At 39.4% G+C, this 24,760-nt stretch overlaps 1 protein-coding gene across 5 annotated transcripts in view; it reads left to right on the top strand.

The window, feature by feature from the left end:
• The first annotated feature begins 2,609 nt into the window (after positions 1-2,609).
• Positions 2,610-24,760, top strand: part of LOC138003791 (protein Wnt-8b-like) — a 31,123-nt gene continuing 8,972 nt past the window's right edge. Inside the window, exons 1-2 of one of the 5 annotated variants that reach the window (XM_068850022.1) lie at positions 2,610-2,766; positions 9,051-9,175. The gene's annotated coding sequence lies outside the window, so the exon portion shown is untranslated. Of the gene's footprint in view, positions 2,767-9,050; positions 9,176-10,323; positions 10,425-15,004; positions 15,026-16,343; positions 16,462-19,222; positions 19,402-24,760 lie in introns of those variants that run through there. The other 4 variants (XM_068850023.1, XM_068850024.1, XM_068850026.1 and 1 more) reach the window with 4 other exon arrangements.

The raw sequence follows: 24,760 nt of genomic DNA, 5'->3' as shown, positions 1-24,760 counted from the left end.
CACAGTCCCAACAACTGTCTTTGTATACTATTTTTGATCTTTGAGAACGACTGAAACGATCTTTGTAGGGAAAAAAAGACTTAATCCTGCAAGTGTTTTGAAAAATAACCCTAAGATTGACACAGCCATAAAACTTACTAATACAAGATTTAACACGTCTAGTAAGAGCTTCACTTTGAAAGCCCAAAAAAGGCAAGACAAGAATGATATCTTTCTTAGGAACAGTGGTGGCAGGTTCAGCAGACCTGTTCTTTTGTCTGTTCAAAACATCATTAATGTTATAACAAAGGACGCCTCTTGGGTAACCATTTTGAAGGAGAGTGTTCTTGAGATCGAAGAGAGTCGACTGTAACAAGGAAGAACTCGAGCAGATGCGTAAGCAGCGATAGGTGAGGGTGCGGATTAAATTTATTTTATACTTTCTAGGAGTGAAAGAGTCCCACTTGGTGTAGAGGCCAGTGAAAGTTGTTTTGCGATGTACTGTTGTTGTGAAATTGTTGAGATTGCGCTTAATGCGGACATCTAAAAATGGAATCTCCTGGTTTTCTTCAAGTTCCATTGTAAATTTGATGTTAGGATGTCTGGTGTTAAGAAAATGCAGAAAACTGGCCGCAGTGGCTTCACTGTCGAACAAAGAAAATGTGTCATCCACATATCTAAACCAAATGGAGGGACGAGAATTTACATTAGCCAACCATTTCTGTTCAAAGTCACACATGAAAATGTTAGCTAATACTGGGCCTAGCGGAGACCCCATTGCAACGCCATCGATTTGGTCGTAATAATGACCATCAAATACAAAGTGGCTTTTCTTCGTTGCAAACTCGAGCAAGGTTTTGAGGACATGTCGCGGTAAGGCAGGAGGGTCACGAAGAGAGTATAACTTGGAAAGACAAATTTCTATTGTCTCGTCGAGTGGAACGTTCGTGAATAAGGAACACACGTCAAAAGAGCACATTATTTCATTGTTGTGTTGATGAGTCTTCGCCCAATCCACAAAAGAGAAGGAGTCCTTGATAGTGAATTGGTTGGTGGAGATCGGTTTAAGGACATCAACAAGAAAAGAGGCAAGATTGTAGTTGTATGTGTTAACCGAGGAGACAATCGGGCGAAAGGGGGCAACCAGTTTTGTGGACTTTAGGAAGACCATAAAGAACACCAGGAGTAGATCCACAAGGAAGGATTTTTCTAAATGTAGCTTCATCAATTATACAATCTTGCTTGAGGTTACGAAGATAGGAAATAAGACTGTTTTCCCTATTTTGCTATCACACTTTTTAACTAGTCACCAGTTCCTCGCTCTAGTTTTTAAAATTCTGTGTAACAGTTTTAACCGTCACTTCTGATGATGTATGCTGCAACATACGAAACGTCAAGTATAAAATGAAAATGTTTGTAACCGCTGTTTGTTTTCTTTTCCTGTTGAAATTGAAATGGCCATGATGTTACCTTCTTTGGGAAGCCGCTGTCCGCTTAGCGTGAATTTCAGCCGTCTTTTTCGCGCTTGAGTATTTCGCGCCTGGTACGCGTTTTCGTTAAACATAACACCATGTTGTATTAACACTTTTTTTTTTTTCAATTTATTTGTTTGTAGTGTTTGTAGTGTTTACTGTACTCCTAAAAAATACGAAAAAAATGACTGATGCCAGTCCAAAAATATCCCGTTTTTAAGGCCACTAACACGATTTTTCTTTACGTGTTTGTTGCTTTGGCCGAAAGAAAGGCGTCCAAGTTGCATTCTTCTCAGACAACAACGCGCTGGTCACAAAAGCTGACCATCTTAAATCTACGTACTTGACGCCTACCGCGCAAAAGAATGAGTGAACAGTAAGGCTTTTCAGTTCTCAAATGTTGTTGTTCATGTTGATAAGAGAGAGCACGTGTTAAAACCACTCATGTTGCCATGTTGTGAAGCAAAACTTGAATGAGGACGCCTCTGGGCAAAAACACGACTAAATCAAAAACTCCTAAATTACCTACCCGTCAATGTCTCTGAAAGTGAAAAAAATCATATCATGCATATGTGTTGCGATGAATATTTTATTCAAAATGAAAATAAGTTAGTTGTAGAGTGTCGTGAATCCGTGTCACGAGTCCTGGAAACGACTAATTTAAGAGATCTGAAGAGCACTGTGTTCGACATTTACGTGAGTGTGTGTGTAGGTCATTTGTGGTCACGGGTACAACTTCCTGTTGTTGTAGATCTCTTCAACGTGTAATGGAAGAATCAAGAATACTGCCGTTGTAATTTGCAATTCAGGGTGGGACGTGCCGGGTGTCGGATACTTTTGGTTTCTCGTCACAGATGTACTTCTTAACAAAATCGAAGAGTTTTATGATATTTGGAGGTCAAAGCTAGAAGGATCTCGACCACCTTTGTAACACCGATGCAATGACAGCTACATTAATCATCAAAGCCCGGACTAAAAGCCATTTTTAACTTTGTGTTATTTTTGGTGTAACAACTGTCCATAAAGAGAAATGACAACAATAACATTGCGGTGTCAGTATTTTAGCCGGATCTCTAACTGCAGAGTGTACGTCAAAAGATAATCTGACAGGATATACTGTTCAGTTTCCTATAAAATAAATACTTTAACTGAAATAAGCCGAAGCATGTATTCATAATTATCTTGTCAAAAAGTAGCTCAAAAGGATCTAAGTTCGGCGGAGGTGAAGTCCCTTCTTGGGTCAAACAATTGCAAATTCCTCAAACACAGCTTCGAAAACCGTAAATCTTAACTAATACCAACACACTATCTGAAGGTAAGTTTAACTTCCTTTCTCACCTTTACCTTTGAAAACGTAAAAGAAACGTAAATCAGTTAAAGCGTTTCATTTTTCATTATTCTTGACTTCTCAATTCTAGTTAACGTCTCTTGCATTAATTAACATCTGCCACTGATCGACAACTGAACTAGTATTTGTTGTTACGTAACGTTCATTGTTATAAATTTTAAGAGAAGAAATTTCTACTTTTACATCAGACCAACTTAATTTAATCCCTAATCTTTTGATTGAGTGTCGACCGAAATCGCCGAAGAATGACCTTAAAAAATTCTACCCTACACCTTGTTAACTGAATTTTGTCACCTGGCATTTCGAGAGAGAATTATTGCATGGTCATTGTTAACTTGCAGATTTAACATAAATCTAGGGCAAGGTTTTGGGGCAGCTTCTGCAGGTACCGGAGCACAAATTACGTAAAACAAAAGAAACAAAAGACAGAAAACATAACATCTCCAAATAAAGACTAATCTCAAGCGACCAAAAACACAATGCTTTCCGGTTTTGGTGCTTTTTTCCATTCCACCGTATTTCTATTGCTAGATGCGATACGGGGTGCAGGGATGGCGGAGTAGTGAGAGCACTCGCCTCCCACCAATGTGGCCCGGGTTCGATTCCCAGACTCGGCGTCATATGAGGGTTGAGTTTGTTAGTTCTCTATTCTGCATCGAGAAGTTTTCTCCGGGTACTCAGGTTTCCCCGCTCCTCAAAAACCAATAGTTGACCTGATTTGCATTAACTGTTAATTTCAGTTTACAGTGTCCCCAATTAGTGCTCCAGCGCTAGAACGACTAGACACATGCAGGAATCCGTTGTGACCTCTTGCTGAGCATAGCTGCTGGTACGCGAGAGATCTCGAACGGTGAAGCCGCGAGAAGACAAGGGCGGGTCTTTGTCCTTCTCGCATCGCTCGAAATCTCTGGCGCTTCGCAAGCTGGGCAGGTTAAACCGTAAGAGAAATACAACTGGCAGGCATTCAGCATAACATATTGTGGTTCCGCTTTGACTTTTATTAAGGAAGGTCGCAGTATAAAAATAACAGCATCTGTCAGACAACCGATCATTCAGGGAGATAATGGGCTCTAAGTGTGAGAGCCTCTTCAATCATCAAGGTTGATGAAGAATGTTCGCGCAGGTGCCAGCATTTGTTTATTCTTCCTCGTAACAGATTTATCATTATTATTTTAATGACAAGTTTGGCGAACGTGAAAAAAGATTAAAAAAAAAAGCACTTGGTCTCTGAATATATTGGCTGCTTTTGTCTAGGATTTACCTGCCGGGAGTATGATCTGACGGTGTACCACCTGCTTTCTGGTAGTAAACTGCGCTGAAAACAAGCCCCATTGCCTTTGCTTGAACCCCCAAAAAATCTGAGGTTTAGTGAATAAGAAGATGTGAGTTGATATGTTAATATGAACAAAGTTTCGTAACGTGAGTGTGATAATTCGAAAAAGAAATGGCTCCTATTTGTTTGAAATTTCAACTGTCCATTTCCATCATTGGTACTCATGACTACATAACTGAGACAGTCACTTGCCTTGTTTTTTAGTCAACAAAATGTGTTAGTTTTTGGTCCGAAAAGACGTCTTTCAGCATTTTATAAAAAAAATAATCAGTTGATGCAAAATTCAAAGGGACTCTGTTTGACAATTAAAATCTTGATAAGGGTCGCTCATATACATCTGCGATTGACAGCGGAAAAAAAAAGACCGCAGCAGCTTTGTTATCTTTTTACGAGGATAATTCCAACGGATCGAACCGAAAGATGCATTCTACCCATTTACCAAAGAGGAAAAAGAAATGACCTCGGAAAAAAAAATTCTTTCTGAAGTCAATTTTATAGCCACAGGGAACGAAAAGCCAAATTCGTAGACGTGATTTCCTTTCTACTGATAAAGCATGTAATAAACACTTTAAGCCGGAAATGGGATTAACCCGCAATAGAAAGTCTGTAAAATACTAAATCCCCAACCCGGTGTACGTAAGTTTTTAGGCTACTGTCATGATAAAAGTTCAGACGCATTCCACGCTGAAAAAAAAGTAACACCCTATCCTGCCAGGCTAACCGTTCGTGCTCATTCTTCAGAACTAACATATGGTGTATTACAAACGGTCAATGGTTAGAATTACAGTAAACTAGAGAAAACAAGTATCCCTTCGATGGCATACTAAAATTCAAACTTACTGTTTGTTGTCGGCAAGACATCAATGCCGGCTTTACTCTAGCACAAAAATCTGGCACGGCACTCCGAAATCTCGGTACCGTACCGGTGTTTTTCAGGCACGGCACGGTAAATTCTTCGTGTGTAAACAGAACAGCAGCATAACCCGTGCAATAAATTATATCAACAGTGGGGTGCCGAGCACATCTCTGGGGCAGCATTCCAAATATTGGTACCGTGCCGCTATTTGGAGTGCTGTGCCAATTTTTGAGCGTGTGTAAAAGGGCAACGAATTGCCTTCAAATTTCGCATTTAAGATCTTTTTTTTTTTTAATTTAGTCTCTTTAATTTTCACTATTCTCCTAGGTCAGAATTAACATTTCTGATCAGACAGTCCTTGCTTGCGTGTGTCGTCCATGTGTCTTGTCAGTTTGAGACTGTATGTGCGTGTAGTAAAAGATAATTATGATAAAAACGAATTTCCATTAGTGATAGCCCTATAGGGAGAGAAATGATCCTCGCTCTTAAGGATCTACCAACTGAAAGGCCGTTTACACGACAGAAAAATTTGGGTCCGGACCCGTCAAAAAAGCGGTACGGACCCATAACGTTTGCAAAGAAATGCTGGAGTTTCTACAGGGCTAGAGGCGCCTATGGTCCTGTAGAAACTCCAGCGTTTCTTTACAAAAGTTATGGGTCCGTACCGCTTTTTTGACGGGTCCGGACCCAAATTTTTCTGTCGTGTAAACGGCCTTTGAGCTACGAAGTCACACAGTTGGGAGCGGGTCAATTTGTTGGGTTCATTTCTTCAGTCCCGTAAAAGGACGTAATGAAAAATTTCAGTGATTTCATTGGTAGCCCTGTCAATAACTATATTTGTAAACGTTATTTTTTGAAAAGTAAATTTATAAATTGCAACCCAATCCTGTAAGGAACTTGGAATTGACGGGTTCCTACATAGAGCTAGGTTAATCAAAAAATAGCTGGTTTAGAGTTGGTTGGTGTTGTATTTAACCTTCTTGTTGATTCGATCCAATGGCTTGTGATCAAGGGCTAAGTGATTACTAGAAAGCCAAGTGCGATTAATTACTTAAAAGTTCAACAAACCCTAGACTGAAAATCTGCTCAAAAAACCGTATGGCTGTCAGTTATAGTTTATTTGTTTTTTCCTCCCATATATACGGGACTGTATATATATATACATACATACATACATACATACATACATACATACATACATACATACATACATACATACATACATACATAAATACATACATACATATACATACATGCAATGTGAGTGTTAAAGTAAGAATTGCGTCTCAGCTGATTAAAAGTACTTTTGAATTGAGAGGTTCACATGTACAGTTGAAGCACATTAGCTACTTCTTTTCTCACGCTAATAAGTGCGTGGACTGGTGGTGTGTGTGTGTTCTTTGCCTATCAAGGGCGGATAATTTATTGCCATCGAGCAACTTGCAACATTCAACGGGCTGCATCACTGGTTTTTGGGTCGGCCGCAATAAAACATTCCCAGGCGTAGTTTGTAACTTAAAAGGTTCGAAATTAAGTTTGTTGGCAAGAAACAGGGTTTATCTTGAGTGCTAACAGATTTAGTCAAGGTATAAACGAGTTTTTTACTGAACCTGACAAGTATAGTTACAAATCAACGAGCCATTGTTTCTTTAGTTAGGACTGTTTGAGAAATGCACTATCCGCTTCTTCCAATTGCAAAGGTAAATCAATTTAAAATGTTCCTTGACATATTGTTAATCTCGAACGTTTTACGAGCCCACGTTGTGGATTTGAGACAAGGCGCCAAAAAAATGTGTCATAAGGAAGAATTTCAGTTAAGAAGTTGCATTCTTGCCTGGAAAACTTGATAGTATTTCCTTAGCGTCTAAATATAGGGGTGGCGAATGGTACCTCCATACAAGATCTTGGCACTCGCAAACTTTTCATCCGATCTCGAAATCTCGACAGCCTTTGCGGAGAGTCTCGAAGACTCGTTTATATTGAAGTCTTTCATGTTTTGCTTTCGATCTCGGATTCGAAAACTTAATGGGTTTCGGTGTCTCGGCAAGTCTCGGATTTTAGCATTCGTCAGCCCTGAATATGGATTAAAAACAGCGCCGGTCACGTTTTGCTCAAAGACAAACAAAACAAGACGACGTTCGTAACCGGAGTTCAGTCCATAGGGAAAGGCGTTCGCACATAAGTAGCTCATTCAAAACAAAAGAAGGGAACTGTTGAGCCACAATAAATCAAACCTTTACGGTAAAGGGAAAAAAAAAGAAAGAACACTTTTTCAAAGGGCGGATGCGATTTCGATGAAGTAGCGTAATTTTAAAAGCAATGAGGTTTAAAATTACCCGCGCGAAAGTCGGCGTAGACTGCGAGAAGTCTCTCTTTCGCTCTAAAATCTTTAAGTTGAACTTTCAAAATGGCTGAAGCTAAGTCGTAAATACTGCGACGCCCGCGGTATTTGCGACACGCAGCTTCAGCGATTTTGAAAGTTCATCGTAGGCGTTCCTTTAAGGATTTTAGAGCAAAAGAGAGACTGTTTGCCGTCTAGTCTTGGCGTGAATTGCTGACCAAAGTGCAATTTTGGTGCAATGGAAGATACAAACTGTTTGTCTTAGAAATTAAGTCCTTCATTACAATTGACGATCACATTACCATAAGGCGTAAATCTGTCGAAAATCGTTTATCATCCCTTTATTTTTAAGTTATTGATTGTGGGTGACCTTCACCCCCGGCCGGCAATAATCCAGCACTGATTCATACAAAAGCAGCTTGAGATACTTAGAGTATATTTAATTTCTCCAGCTTTGACATGAGACAAAATTCATCGCCGGTAGCACTTGCACCCAAGACATTTTCCCACATTTTTTTGAAAATAGCACAATGAAATCAAAAAAGAACAAAAATCCTAGTTTAAGACTATAACTCCATTTAAATGGAAGATGAAGAACAAATCACAAAATCATTTACATCGCTGGCAAAATCGTGGCGGCGCTGATGCAATCACAGCCTCCCACGCATTCGATTAGGGGAGTCGCATTTTATCTCCTCCTCACAAACTCCTGCTTATCTGACAAGCAACAATCCTTTCCCAATTTTTACCAATTAAATTTTACCCATTGAATTCTATCTCACAACATGATTGATCTAAGCATTAAGAAACGGTCCAGATAAGAACGATAGCAACAACGGCAACGAACATGTTGGAATTCAATTGGTATGCAAAAAGGTGATAACTTTTCTATTGTCTGTACTTACTTCTGATTGGCTTAAACAGCAAAAGTTAACAAAACTTCATAAAAGCAGTATTATATTCATCCTTACTATCCAACCATCTTCCATCTTTCATCTGGTTTCAGTTTAAATGAATTCCACAGAAATCGTATGTGGGGAACATGTAAAATTGTAAACGTTTCTTGGCTTTTGTTTTCAACTCTTGTGATTGGTCAATATCTTTTAATACAAAAAAACACCCTTTCAAAGTGGGCTGTAAATGAATTTTATTGCGTTAACGGCTTTCCTGTAGGTTTATGCATTCTCTGTGTAAAAATGATAACATTCCTATGTGGGGAAAGCCCCGTTGCCGCATAACAAAGGAAATTGCTATCCACCTTACACGGATCATTACTTAAATTGACTTGCCATCGTTACACAATGACTGGATCGTAATTGGCCAGGACGCCTCGCAGCAGGTGCCGTGGAGAGGGAGGGGCTGGGGGCTTTTTTCCTTCGGTGATTTTTTTCTCTTAAACCTCTCCCCTTCCCTCACCCTTCTGTGATCCATTGCAATACTTACATCCCCCCCCCCCCCCCCCCCCTCCCACTTTCAACGCACAACTTACCTCACGGCGCCTGGACAGGTAGAAAGATTGCTATGTGGTAAGCAGGCGAGAGTATTATAATCTTGGCACCATATTTGAGTGTTACGAAAGGAATCATAATGATAGGATTTGTGTTGCTGTTGTTGCCAGCCGTTATCTCTACAAAGAGGAAGGGTAATAAAACTGGCGACCAACGTGCGCACATAGCTACATTTGCAGCACAATTTCACATATTTTTGTCGCTTTCCTTCAGGTTTCAGAGTTCTTCAAGGGAATTTGCACCCAAAACACGAGACGTTACTTCCGACTTAAGCAAGGAACGTTTGCCCGGGAGCCGAGTAGTGACTGGTTTAAATCAACGGAACTTTATTTTCCAAGGTATGACAAATGAATCAAGTATATGCCAAAAATATACTTAATGTTTATTTGATGTAATTCAAATGGCATGCTAGCTGTTTGCTCCCGTAAACTCGTTCGATACAACTTAGTTTCCGAACTAACGCTGTATGATACGTTTGCGTAACTGTCAGAATTCTCGTAACCAAATGCTGGGACATTGCGTCTATGCAACGTTTCCCTCCTTGAGACATGCGCTAAAGGGAAGAGCGCTTGAACCGAGATTTTACTCTCAAAACAATATTGGGTTCACGCACGCGCATTACATATGGCATTGCGGTCTCCATGGAGACAGCAACCATTTTTGAACAGTTTTTCATAACTACGTTTTCTTGCCATTTTCAATATCATCCAACGTTTTGCGCAACATCTTTTGGATATGCTGCCTGTGCATGCGAAATCACTTTGTGAAATGAAAAGGGATCACGTCGAGGTCCTCATGCCAGTGAGATTATCGCACTTATGCAAGAAGAACGGTGAACTCCTGTAAGAAAAATAACAACAGGCGCCCTGACTAGACAATATCATCCAATAGTAAGAAAAATAGGAGCTTTCAAACTCGTGGTTTTGAACATAGACGTTTCATTCAAACGAACACCAAAGTTCCGGCTACTTTTCATGACACCTGGGAAGCCGACATTTTCGTTACTTCAGCTTGCTCATATTTAATATGGGTCTTGCTCATAGTTTTATTAATTGATATTTCCGCTGCCTCTTCTCTTTTTGATAATTATCCCGGCCTTTTACTCCTAAGAGTGATTCATATAACTCTTTTCTCCTCACAAGCTCAATACATGCATTGTCAAGCAGAGTTGTCACGTGCACGAGAGTAAACAAATTTATCACTTGGGTTTTTGTCTAGATATATCCTCAAACTCCCATAAATGGCATAAAAAGTAATGTATGCCAGTCAGTAAGGGGAATTAGCATTCAGATCTTTTCATCTTGTTCTTCTTACTCGTTGGAATCGAACAGCCCCACTATAATCCCCATGATCACCTTAGCAATGACCTTCGTGTGCCAATGCATCCTTAAGAAGGGAAAAAGAAGAAGACAATGAGAAATTCTCAGACTTATAATCCCACAAACATGCACTGATCATGCAAAGAAATCGATAGCTGGTATCACTTTTCTAGGCGTGTGCCATTTGCATGTACAAAAACAATTTTCAAACACGGTGTTGATCTTTTCCTTCGGATCTGGAGAATCGCATTGCTAAAAGCGAAAGCAGGTAAGCTTATGGTTATGCTAAACAGAGTTAATTAATATGATTTAGAATGGTCTTTAGTTGTGATGGACAAGCTGGGTGTCTGCCGAAAGACACCGTTAGAAAATGAAACTAAGCTCAGTAGTGATCGTGAAAGAACAACGTCAGCTAACAGTTTTGTCCTTATAAAATCGAGCTTTCTTTCATCTTTCATAAACGAAACAGATTTACACAGGATTACTCCAGACTGTTTTGATACTTAGTAGAGGAAAGTTTCTGTTTTCTTAGAAACCAAGTGGCTCATTCGGCTCTTCGTGAAACGAGGAACCAAGTTTTCGTATTGTTCGTGACAACGCTATCGTTACAACCAAATAGAGCGGGTTTACTCTCTTACAACGTCTTCATGGTAAACAAGTACTTAAATCCAAGCAGAGCCGCTACTCCAATGTATATCTTTATTCTGCTTTATTAAGTCAAACGATGAGTTTGTTTAGCTTATTAAGTGTCATCTGTCCGTCCACTGTTCAACAACGTACATTTCTATGCGTTTCTAAACGGGAACACGTCGTGACACTGAAAGCTATCTCTAAGTAGCAAGCCTCCCTGTAAAGACCTTTGGAAAAGGCGAACTAGCGCTAGCTTTTCAACCCGGGAACTCTATTTATGGAAGCTTTAAACTCTATAGGAATTTCTTAGATCCATTTCAATTCCTGCCACTTTACTATACTATAACATATCCTTTTAATTTTGCGCGAGGGGAGTCATTAATTATAATGTGGTTCTTTTCTTAACCTGTGACCAGAAAGACTTAAAGTATGAAAGGTATTGAAATGTGCGTGCTAGGCCTGTCTTATGCAAACAAGGTCAGGACAACGGGTCAGTTGTTTCACTTCATTTGTTGCAACGGAATTATTCAAAGGCGGTTACTGCTGTACAAGACTTGGAATACAGTATTCCATCACGTCCCCATGCAGACGATTTTATTAAATTGAGCTGGATTCGTGTTCCTTTTAATAAATGCGTTCTTAAAATGGCCATTGCGTAACCGGTCGTCAGCGAGTCGTACCTGTTTTAAAAGTGGAGTTTGCTAGTTTTTTAATATGTTGAAGTTCGCGTTTTGACTGGCTGCAATTTGTTTTCGGCTCCAGTTCCTTGGGTCGACCAATCGTAGGAACAACTGAACCCACATAACGCGAAAAAAAAAAAATCAACAAATTTAATTGAATTAAAACTCTGATTCAAAGTTCTAGAAAAAACGCTTGCTTCTGCAACCAAGCAAATGAAATATCGTCATCCCTTAACTTTGAGTCACGCCCGTTTTTTAGTCTTCTTCAATTCGAAGATGGCCGTGTCTTCTTCATCTACATGTTCCAGCATCCGGCAAAGTCCCTTTTTGACTTTGCTGTTTCTGCTTAGGTGGCCTCATACACCATAAGCCTTTTTAGAGACATCACTACCAAGCCGGCCACGTCTGCGGGAGAGAACAGGACAGCCACAACACCGGGGACTTCATCCCAACTTCGATGCCGGTGTGCTTACCTGATTGTTCTATTAAAAGTCATCCTTCTGATTCCTTTGAAGAAGAAGATCATTTTTCAAGTACACTTGCATGTCATATCGTGTCGTTAGCGGAAAATGATATAAAACACTATTTGAGTACATAATCTTGCGATTAACTCCAACCCTTCGGCTGTTCCGGGGATTTTACAGATTTTAGTCAAAACCAATTTTAATGTTGTCTTTTTTAGTGCTGCAGCCGATTCTTTTCAATTCTTTGGAGCTACTGAAATCTTGATTTGCGATTTAAGAGTTAAAGTGTGATTTGCAACAGCGTTCTCCAAATATTAATGTGTATGTTTGGTCTACATTATCAACATATAGTTAGTAACGATTGCATAATTTGAAGTGCTGTTTATAGACGAAAGAGAGAAGTAATCCTTGCACTTACCTGGGCAATTTAAGCAATTGTCACTTTGTAGAAACTCGAAGAATTCAAGCGGCTTGAACGCGGTTCGAAACCATGACCTCTGCGATGCTGGTGCAACGCTCTACCAACAGCGATAGGGTAGCTACTCAGTTTGGAGCAGGTCACAATTTGTTGGGCATAGTTGATATTTTTCGGTAGAGTGAATGTTGCTCAGGAAGGGTTATGACTGTGTCCATGAATGGGTTTGAGCGTTCGACATTCCAGTGATGGGTTATACTTTCCAAGGATACTACTACTCAGGCCTGGGTTACTCGGAGCTTGGTTACATGCCATGGCAACCTAGACATTGTACTTACCAAATGGTTCGCTTCGAGAAACTCAACACAAATCCTTAAAACCTATGATTTAACTTGATCAGTTTCTAAGCAGTCTCCAGAGGCAAATGTCAAGATGATGTAATTTACGATTGCTTGTGGACGAACAAGAGGAGTTAATTATGAGATTGAGAAATCTGATTCCCACCACGGCAAAGCTAGTACTTCTTAAATCAGCTATCTTGCCATACTTAACATACTGCCACCTTGTTTGGTGGCATTTTTGTAGGGCAAGCTATACTCGTAGACTCGAAAGAATCCAGGAACGAGGACTCAGGGCTGTGTATAAGGACACCAAGTCCAGTTATCATCAGTTATTGAATAGGGCTAACTTGCCAACACTGTTGAACAGACGTCTTCAAGACATATGCGTCCTAATGTATAAGGTTAAACACACTAAAATGTGTTCCGAAACCATAACCAACATTTTTAAACCTCGTGATTCATGCTACAGTTTAAGAACTTCAGACTTTCTTGTACCCAGGTTTAACACAGTTTCATTTGGTAAGCATTCCCTTCGATGCTTAGATCCCATTTTATGGAGTAAGCTGGACAAAAATGACAAAACGTGTAAATCATTAAGTGAGTTTAGAAACCGAATGCATAACAAGGATCTGACATTTCTTATTGATGATGGATGCAAAGGATGTCTTCTGTGTGATAGTTGATGTCTCATCGGAAATAATTTCAGCATTTTAGCACTCAGTTTTAGTATTATAGTATGTAGTACCATAGTATCATAATTTTAGCATTTCAGCACTTAGCTTTAGTATTTAGCTAACAATTTGTAACATATTGTATGGATTTTTCATCTATTTAACTATTGTATCTATTTTATTTTAAACTTTAGGTGTCCCCTATTAGTAGAGGGCCTGCCCCTCGGCTAGCTTCTTCTTGACACATAAGTAAAGTTTCTATCTATCTATCTATCTATCTATCTATCTATCTATCTATCTATCTATCTATCTATCTATCTATCACAAAAGCTCAAACACATTGCAGCTGAGGTTGTGAGCCGAGGTCCGTCAGGTGAAAACCTGTGTGATAGAAGACGAAAATATAGATAGCTGTTAACGGTAAACACGTTCTTCCAGAACGTTCTTGGCCCACCCTTCCAATGACTATGTTCAAAGGGGCAAATTTTTCTGTCAGTTGGTCTAACTCAGTATTGTAGAATGATTGCAACTTTAAAAACAGACATTTTCTTTTTCGGATGGTCAAACGCAGATGGTCAAACGCCAACAAATCATCTTCTCCGAGCAAGTTTGGACTAGGTCAGGAACCATTAAATTACGATTCACCTTTCTACATTTCCACCCACATTCTACCAGCATATGGCAGTTCTTGTTTCCGTATACATACACTTATTACATTCGGCAAACTTTATTTGATATCTTTCTGTTAGATATGCCGGAATACTGAATTGGGAACATGAAGTATACTCGTGTCACAACTCATATCTTTTCAAAACATTTGAACCGAAATGTAGGAAATTCTAGAAACCTGCTCTTAAGGAATTAGTTTGTCACGGTTGCATGTACTCTCAGAGAAAGATGCTTTGCATAAGTACTCTGAACGCGATATACCAACTCTGAGGGTAATCTCTAAGCGAAAGTGCTTTGAAACTTGGAAAGCTAACAAAGCCGGGAATGTATAGGATGATTAGCGCTTTTGATGGCTAATAGCTGGTTCGTTATCGGAGCTAAAAGGCTTATAAATGGAGATGTAACTGAGAGTAACAAGTTCTCAATTAATTACAGTACAGTGGGCCACATTCGAGACCGGTGGAAGTTCTGGCTCGTTTGGCCCCAGTCGGCAGTAGATGAAACAACAAGTCAAACGAGCCACTAGCACAACAGACAAATATTCGTGGGTTCTGTTTGGCTCGGGAGTTGATGACATCAAACCGAGGCAAACGAGCTGGCTCGTCAGTAGTGTCTCTAGAGATGTCCCTGAATTCTGAAGTTTAGCTGTTAACCCTTTGAAGCCCATTTATAAATAGCATGATGCTTTCTGTGCGCAGATTCGTATGTTAATGAAACAAAATGCAAAGATTCCCTTTTTTACGTGGATCAAAGATTTGGAATTCCTTAGCATCTTCATTTACATCTTCCCCCAGTTTATCTTCCGGCTTTTAATTAAAAGAAACTTTTTCAGTTTTCTTGATACTCATTAATTAAAACTGAAACAACAGCAATGATCCAACAAAGAAGCTGTTAAATAACAAATGTCTGGATTTGTCATGTTTGTTTAGACTCGCCAGTCGGTACTTTTTTGATGTGCCAAAGAGAGGAGTCTTAGCATAAGCTCTAAGGATTCTTGAGGTCAGTCTCCTCATTCCTTATTCTTATAAAAAAATGATTTATTCTACATAATGGTGGAGAATAAACGCGGATTTGATTTGATTTTGATTCGATTTAACTCTCACATTGGCACAAACTAACGAATGATGATTTTGCAACCAATCAGATTGTGATACAAAATGATCTCGCTTATCCAGATACACCAATGACTGTATTGATATTCTCAGCTTCTAGGTAATTATCAGTTGATGTCGGCTGGCTTTAAGGCAAATCCAATTTATTATTAAGTGCTAAGTGCAGAGTTATAAACTGATTATTTAATCCTCGACTAGGCCCCACGCGTGTTACTGAGAGCTGAATTTCATCGGAAGGTTACTACAACGATACAAAGTTCGAGAGTTTTAATCAATATTCCAGACACCTTGGGAACAAAGACTTTATAGTTCGGGAATCGCCAAATGACTTTCTTCGGTGCAGACAGCTGATAATAGCACATGATGCTGTTAGTGACAGCTGAAATACGATTAACAACTCTCAAAGAATTTGTTCTTTACCACGGATCGCCACTTCGTTTCTGCCCAGTATTTATGACTTATCCTTGTAAATCAGCAGCTTACTGCTCAGTTTTTTTAACAATCGAATTGTTCAACGCCGTCTTCCCCGCTAGCAGGGGGCTTTTCTCTTGCATATGTTACTTTATTAGCCTCTAGTAGCAGTCAGGAGAAAAAGAGACAACCACACCAGCAAATGAAAGTGAGAGACCCGGCCTTCGAGTAGGGAAAATACACTCCGTCATCTATTCTTAATCTCAGAGACTCCTTGTTTATCTAATTCATCGACCTTTTAACAAAACAAAAATATATAAATTTCTTCTCTATTTTCTTATCAGTGATGTTTTATAGATCTTTTTTTACCATTCCCGGCACAAAAACGACAACATATCCCAGTGAGGTCAGGGACTCTATCTATTCATCAAGTGTGTCTATGTTGCCCGTAAAATCCGTTCTCAGGTTGAATCCGTTTTTACGTAGGTTAAATTGGTGATTCTCATTTACCAAGGTTGAATATACGGAGTCGTGAACTCAAGAAGCTTCTTTTGGAGCCTAAATTGAGCTCAGAGAAAAATTAGGGTCAGGCCAGGATTAGTTTTGGTCATTAAATATCTAAGCTATTTTACATTAAGTTTATTTAGGTTTAGTAAGGTTATTATATATCAAGTCAATTGACTTATTATAGAAAAGCAAATAACGAAAATAACTGTGATGGGTTAAGCATTTTCGTCGTTGTAGTGTAGTGGTGAAGACAGAGGACTACTGATAGATCTGGGTCCGGTTTCTGAAAGGTGTAATAACTCTATTGCAGGCATAAATGTACCTTATTCCGGCAGATTTATCCCTGGAATAGAGTTATTACACCTTTCAGGAACCGGCCCCGGGAGGGTTCGAGTTCGAGTACTGGTAAGTGCATAGTACAGTTCTTTGTTTCGTTTCTACATTTGAGACTGAATGAATATATAAGTGCACGAAGACGTAAACCGATAACATGATACGAAACATTAGGAAGATGTGTTGAGATGCGTAAGACATAGCTTGAAGGAACATATACTTGTTTTCAGTCCTTTTTGGGGTGTTGATAGCTGATTTAAATTAGGTAGAGTGCACATTCAACGTTAAAATGAGGATCACCAATCTAACCTAGGATAAAACGGATTCATCCTGAGCCCGGATTTGACCGGCAAAATCTACAGCTACGCCAAAGGAATCCTCTTACGAGCTTTATGGTTTATAAGATAAGGGCTTTACATTATATACTAGCTTTGTTCAGTTCATCTGATATTTTTGCTTTAATCATAATCAGAAGCCCATTACCAAGAAGTGTTGATCTCTATCATTTGGCCTTGGCCAATCAGTTTATTGCATTTTCTAAATTCAAAATACGCGTCCTGATCAAATCATAGCCAATCAGATTGAACCTGGTGACTACAACGCCTCTGCAACCAAGTAGCCGCACGAGGATTGCTCGTGCTTAATAAATGCAAAATCATGGATGCAAGGAACCCAATGCCAGGTAATGCCGCCACGTTTTCCCCCGTAAAAATCTTGCAGTGTCTGTCCCAAAAATAGATATATAATAGGGAGCTTAAGCAACGACGACGACGACGGCAACGAGAACTTCATCTCAAAATATAAAGTCACTTTACTGTAATCACTTCGTGACTATTTCAGCCTTATGGCAAAGGTGTGGTAGCTCCTCAAAAATGACACTGGTCGGAACGGCGCTTAATTTAGGGGAAAAAATGAAAAGTTTATCCTCAAGTGCTGACGTTCTTCATAAAACCTCAAATTTTATCTATTTCACGTTGTTTTTGCTGACGACGGCAAAGAAATGAACAAAAGGGAAATACGCACTTGCGGAGCGTGCAAAGCTATTGTTTCTGTAAACTAAATTTATGCAAATTTGTGACGTTCTCTTTGCCGACGCCGTTTTCTTTGCTTAGGGCCCACTGACGTGTTTTTTGGGGTGCATTGCTAAGGATGCAATGGTTAAGTATTTTGAGAGAATTTGGCATTATTTCGGTCAATTTCCAACTATTGTAGACCAATGACCCTAAATATGACGTCATCGTGCACCGCCCATGGTCACGTGATGAATAAAAGAAAGTCTAAATTTGTCTACGTGCTACACAATTTGGGTATTTAATTAGTGGTTTGATAATTTGTATTCGTTTTTGCATCCAGCCCAGCATAGTCTTCTTTTTATTTTATTTTGTTCTTGTTACAGAGGTAAACGATACTGAAATACCCACAACATTTTCAAAAAAGAGGATTTGAAAAAATCAATGCCTAGCTATATTCTGTATTTGGGGGTGAAACGTGCCATATAAAAAAATTAATTCAATTTAAAGTCGGCCGGATATTTAGCTTTTTCTCAAACCGGAAGCTGGTTCGTTTACGCATGCGCAGTTGATCTGAGAACAAGCGCGAGGAAGAGCGAGAAAAAACTCTCGATGCAAACGACATAATTAGAAGATTGCTATCAAATTTCCCAGGTTTTCTGGTCAGCTCACGATCTGATGACGTCAGTCACCGGAAGTAACATTTCACTTCCTTAGCAACGGGCGAAAAATCCTTCTGTGGGCCCCTAAGCTCCCTAATAGGGAGTTTTAGCAACGATGACGGCTACGGCAACAACAACCCCTCGAAGCAAGAACATCATAGGTTCGAAAGGGAAAAATAATCGTGCTGTGGTAGTAGTCCATAAAACAATAACGCGAAATCACCCAATTTCAGGCTTTGACGACAACGTGAGCATGCAACAGGAAATCGTTCACTTTTTGTCTTCACTTTAGAACCGTTCCTATAAATCCATTTCTACGATAATTCGCCCCTAATGTTTAAGGTGATCAAGATAATGTAATCGCGAAATACTTCTGATAGCGCTAACTTAAAGTTATATTTTGAAGTGAAGTTGTAGACGAAGTTGCCACTGTCCTAGCTAAAACTCCCTAATACGGAAAACTAATGGGCCGCATTCCATCTAGCCTGCGAACGCAGACGTATTTCCGGCGGTCGTTTCTCTTTCGGGGGAGAGAAACGACCGCCGGAAATACGTCTGCGTTCGCAGGCTACATTCCATCCGACATAATGCCAAATGGTGGACGGCTTAAGAATAAACAGAGAGTCTGGGCGAACAAAGTTTAGTAATTGTAGTCGGTACAAAGCAATCTCTATCACTGCCATTAAATGAAATATGTTCATGAGACAATCGTCCCTCCACATATACTGCTAGGATATAAAATTATCGAAACGGAGCCCATTCGCGATTGAACATTTAACATCCGGCTTTGAGTACAATTTGGTAAACATTGTTGTATTGGGAATGCTCTCACTACTTTTCATTTAGTCTGCATCCCACGCATCTAAAAACGGAAATCTCTAAGTTAAATATCTTCTGTCCATGTATACAATATAATGGGAAATTATTGAAATTATAGTAAGCCGGAATATACGTTTGTCGATACTAAAGCAGGGTATAGCTCACTTTGAAACAATGGATTTTACATATGAAACAATACCCTCTCAATCTATTTTGATAAGCTTAGCAATAAAGCGGTTTAACACAGATACTGTCGATAATCCACCCTTAAGAGGACTAAGAGGGAAGTATCTTTAATATCAAGACTTTAAAAAGGCAATATGAACCTTATTTACATGATCACAGCGGTAGAAGCAAACAGCTTAGAAAGGACAATCCGTCTACTAAATAGCATCGCTTAAAAGTCATTCCCAAAAGTGGGTTGTTCTTTTCAAATCCCTCTCTCTCTCTCTCTCTCTTATTGACCGCCGAAGGAGGCCTTAGTACTGATTGTCATAGAATTGTTGCCAACGTGTGTTCCGGTAGGTCTCATGCCACTTTGCCATTTTCTTAACGCTAGAGAACTTTCGGGATTGAAGCTGTCGTTTCATATTTCAGTATTTCAGGTTACGTTTAGGCCGGACACTTCTGGCCTCGGTTGTTCAAAAGGTGGATAGCGCTATCCACCCGATAAATCACTATCCAGCGGATAAACACCAGCACAAGCAATTGAGTTATCCAGTGGATAGTGATTTATCCACCCTTCGAACAACTGGGCCCTGGTGTGCACTTCTTCATTTTGGAAGATCCATTATGGCAATTTTTTTTTTCGACTGGCCTGGGCTCCTTTTATCTCTCTTTACAATTATCTTTGTAAATCTGTATTGTGATTATTATATATCATTGTATTGTTGATCTAGGAGGCAGTGATCCAGCGCTTAAGTCGCATGCCATGAAATCCGGAGAACCCGGGTTCAAGACCCATTTTGACCAATCGTTGAACTTGATCCTGATATAGTCCAAGTTTTAACTTCTCATCTGCACTTGTAAATAACCACCTGGTTTGGTTCTGGATTCTTAAAGTTGTTGATATTCGTGTTCTGTCGTTTCGTTGATTGTGTATGGCCCTGAAAAGCCCCTGTAAATGAGTGGAAAGGAAAGGAACTAGTCGTTCTAGCGCTGGAGCACTAATAGACCATTTTACAGTTGTGGCTAAGTTACCAGGCCTAGCAATGGAAGCGAGGCTGCCGGTGACCCTGTTTTTGATACAAACCTTCATGCTTTTGTAATGTTAATATGGACTAATTAGCGTTACAATAACACAATTTACATGATAAAAGCAGTGAGGTCTGTATCAATGCAAGGTCACCGGCAGCCTCGCAGCCATTCATAGGCTTGGTCGCTGAGCAAACAACTGTAAAATGGCCTATTGGGGACACTGTAATGAACACAAGTCAAATGTTGGTTTTGAGGAGAGGGGAAACCGGAGTACCCGGAAAAAAACTTTTCGATGCAGAATAGAGAACCAACAAACTCAACCCACATATGACGCCGAGTCTGGGAATCGAACCCGGGCCACATTGGTGGGAGGAGAGAGCTCTCACTACTGCGCCATCCCTGCATCCCAGGTCAGCATGTATATCCCTTCTTATTATGAAACATCTGCAATTGGTGAAATAGAAGCCTGTAAATTAAGTTTGACGTTTCAATCTCAGTCGTAGAATGAACCGAGCACACAAGTTGCTCCAATAACTACAGCTTCTGGCCTAACTTATACTACCGTGAAAAGCAGAAAGCGACATGTAGCATGCAATAGTATTATGTATTATCCGCTTTTAGTATAAACACACAGGTGATTATACAAAATCGCGCGCTCTCATTGGCTCGCTATCTCGGATTATCAGCCGATAATCACCTCGACGGACAAAATGGCTGCCAGTAGTCGTTTTGCCACTGTAAGTGAAGATAATTTCGCGTTGAAATGGTTTTTTTTCTTCTCTTTTTTGAAATAATCATCTGTGTATTTATACTAAAACAATTACTCGCCTCAGGCTCAGTGATAATCGGTGAATATTCACCTCGACCTCGTCTCGGTGAATATTCACCGATAATCACTTCGCCTTCGGCGAATAATTGTTAATTAATTAGTATATACCACACAGGTGAATTGTGCTCGCGCTGATTGGCTAATTCGGAGGTGATTATTCAAGTACTGTTCACCTCCAAGGAACCGGCGCGTGAGATTTAAAATTCTTCACTGTATTTTACAAAAATAAAGTTTTTTTGGTTCGTTTTTTATTCAACCTGTTTGGTATATACTAAAACAATTATTCACCTCAGTGTCGATGAAACTGGTGGATCACTAGTCACCTCCACTTCGGTGAATAATTGTTAGTTCTTTCAACGATTAAAGAGATGCTTGTACCCTTGTCGTTTGAGGGGTAAGAAATAAGTTCGTGCATGGGTGATTTTTTTGTTTAAGAACAAAAATCAGCGATAGTAACCCGGAAAGTTAGAATGTTTCGATGACTCAATCATCAGTTGTTTTCAAGTTCGTGAAACTAGAGTCGGATCTCATTAGAGCAGGCGTAGCTTAGTTGGTTATGGTGCGCGGATTTCCCCAGTTCGATCCTCGGTGACTTCACCGTCAGTTTCGAATCTCTTCTATTCTGTGTAGCTGTAGCTTTCAATACCAAAGGTTCTTGAGAACAGGAGATGAGAAATAACTTGAAGAAATAAAACAAGACATGTTTCGACATACTTATGCCATCTTCAGTTGTGAATGAGTTGCAGTGTATAATTTGAAGTTAAACCTGTTTATAAGAAAAATACAATGGATAAATTGATACATTTTTCGCTTACTTAGAAAAACAATTTTAAAGGATGAGTTAAGATACTTCGACACTTATCGTCGAGACTATTGTTCCACTGAATGTTTCACAATATTATACTCAGCCAAGTCGCGACTTAAAATTAAATTAAAAGAAGTTTTGCATATCAAATGAACAAACCTACTCTTGACCAACAGCTACAACATGTTGGCCTATCTCTTTCAGTTTAGTCTCGTTGCTTATTCGGTTTTAAATGAGAACGATTTTTTTTCAGTTTCTTATTTTTTAACTTCTTTGTCGCGCCGATAACGGTATCCAAGGGGTGTTTGCTAAAATATTGGGAAAGTTTAATGTCTTGTAGCTCAAAAATCGTGCCCGCAAGCTATCGTCATGGACGGGAGTAACGATTTTCTTCTCACTAGTTGATTCGTTTACTTTGGTCTTTTGCAATATATCTGTTACATTACCTTAGTCATCTCCCACGTTGTTGAACGGCAACTTCATCCCTCCGGCAAGCTTAAAATACACTCCGAGCGTCCGTTTGAATCAGCACACGATGGGATTATATAGCAGGAAAATCGAGATAAAATATCTGTTACATTACCTTAGTCATCTCCCACGTTGTTGAACTGCAACTTCACCCCTCGACAAGCTTAAAATACACCGTCAGCGTCCGTTTGAATCAGCACACGGTGGGATTATATAATAGGAAAATCAAGCTATAATGATGCGAGAGCTTTTTAAGGCGCTTCCGGTCATGTGCAGCAAAGTTTACTGCGGACTCTAAGAAAGTTTAATGTCACCAAAGTCTTAACTGAGATGACCCTTTTTCTCGTTTTTCCCCCGAGGAAATTAGTTCTTGCTGCTTCCCGCTTTAGTTTATGTTATGATCGGTAAATTGTTGTCATAGACATTTCGACGGTTGCGCAATGCCTCATTGGTTCTGCCAGGCACCAATGAAAGGGCATTGATGATGACGCGATAAAAGAAATTAACATGGCTTTTTACTAAGGACGCTTTTCATTTGACAGAACTGACCGATCAGACTGGGAAATAGAACGGACTAACTTTACAACCCCTTCAAAGTAACACGAGCACTCCTTCAAATTGTTGCATTTTCTTTCGGTGCAAACTGACAGGTCTGGCAGGCCAGTTCTGACAAAAGGAAAGCGCCCTAATGCATTAGCTTTAAGTGTAGGCGACGGCGTAAACACAAGCAAAAAAGAATGGAAAAGTAGAGTATGCTACCTTCATTCTCGCGTGGCATTATTTATTGGTGTAGCTTTACACAGCAAATCCCATGTGGTCGTGTGGAAGCTCGATGCTTTTGCCTTATTTGCGCTTTTGTTGCCCACACTCTTACTGATGGAAAAATAAAACATCATCACAAGGAAAACGAGATCAGATTGTTTGGTCGTTTTTTATGCCTGCGCTAATCTCGGCTTTGCTAGCGTCGGCCCGCTTCACTAATGATGGTATGAGACTGCGGTTTTCGACGTGATTGCTACTAAATTTAGATTTGATTTTTGATATTGATTATTTTTGCGTTATTTACAGGAATTGCCCCACAAACAATAAGATTCATTTGCATAACGTTACAACAAAATAAAATTCATACAAGGAAAAACTTCAAAATGTGCGCAGTCAGTTGAGTTATTGGCACAGGCATCGTGGAAAGGGAGGAGAAAAAAAGAAAATCATTAATACGATAAAATGAAATAAAAAGAAGCTGGCGTCATAACAGGATCACTGCTAAGCTTTTAAGTACAATTTTAAAATGATGCAATACTGAACAGAATCGGGAACTGTTAGTGAAAAGATCATAATCAAGATGGTCACTAAACTCTTATTAATGGATAATTTGGAAACTCAAGAATTACAGCTTGTATTGTTTAAAGAATTGGGTTTGAGAAAGTGATTTAATTCTGGTGGATTTAATAGTTTTTCTCATATTTAGATATAATTCGCGTGTGTCTTATATAAGCAAATATACTTAACGCTCAGCCTAATTTAATTTTAATGTGTCTTGGGGGTACATTATTAACAATTCTAGCAACAAATCTCATTTACTGTATATCTCGCAAAGCTCTAAACAGGATAAAATGCTGCTTTCACTTTCTTGGTGGGTAAATTCTCTTATAATTATTCAGCAATGAAATGATGTATTTATGTCAATGATGACCAGAGGAATGCTGGCTTTGAACAAAAACAATCCGAATACTCTTTTGCAGAAGTTGCACATTTGACCTGCCGATTTCTAGTTCAGATTTCTAGATCAAATATTCTAAGTAATAAATTTTGTGAGGAAGATCATTCAACTATTGTAAGGTCATAGTATTCGGACTGAAATATGATCGGCAAAACTGAGTTATAATAAAGGAGGCGTTGAATGAAACCCCGGTAAATCCAATAAAGAAATCTATTTTTTGCCGATGATACTCGAAGTAAACCCATCTTTTTTTCCAAATATTCCCGCGGCATCATGGGTCGGTCTTGATTGCTGGCTGTTGCTCTGTAGGGCCCACTCTAGTGCCGGGATGTTTTTCGTTTGCAGTAGTTATGTGACGAAAGCATTCAAGCGCTATTGTGAACACAAAAGCCTTACAGAGGCACCTTGTATCGATATCAGAGGGAAATTAAACAATTTTCTCTGCTTTTTTTGAGTAAGATTGTTTTCTTGTGTACCAACAAAACCTGAACAAACCTGAATTTATGTTGCATCCCAGCCATGCCCCTAGGTCCCGCAAAGGCTCTCCTGATTAAAAGAAAGTTTGTTTTTTGATTCCTACTAAGCAAGTTTTTGTCTATTTTTTATCCTTGCTATGCGAATGCATCTATTGTAAAAGGCGCCAGTGACGTTTCTAAGGCTCAGCTCTTTCAATGAGCTTGAAAAGACGGCCTGGCCCTCCAATTATGTTCAAAAGGCTAATTAGTTCGGGGTTGTCGACCTCATTATGTGCCTAATGCTTCTTCAATGCACCTCCTTGGCTATGAAAATTCGAGAAAGAACTCGTTTATTACGAAATATTAATTACTTGTGTATACAGCTGAAAAGAAGTATACTGAAGAT

The sequence above is a fragment of the Montipora foliosa genome, chromosome 5 (genome assembly GCF_036669935.1).
Source record: "Montipora foliosa isolate CH-2021 chromosome 5, ASM3666993v2, whole genome shotgun sequence".
Classification (NCBI taxonomy): Eukaryota; Metazoa; Cnidaria; class Anthozoa; order Scleractinia; family Acroporidae; genus Montipora; species Montipora foliosa.
This window is presented reverse-complemented; position numbering and strand designations above follow the sequence as displayed.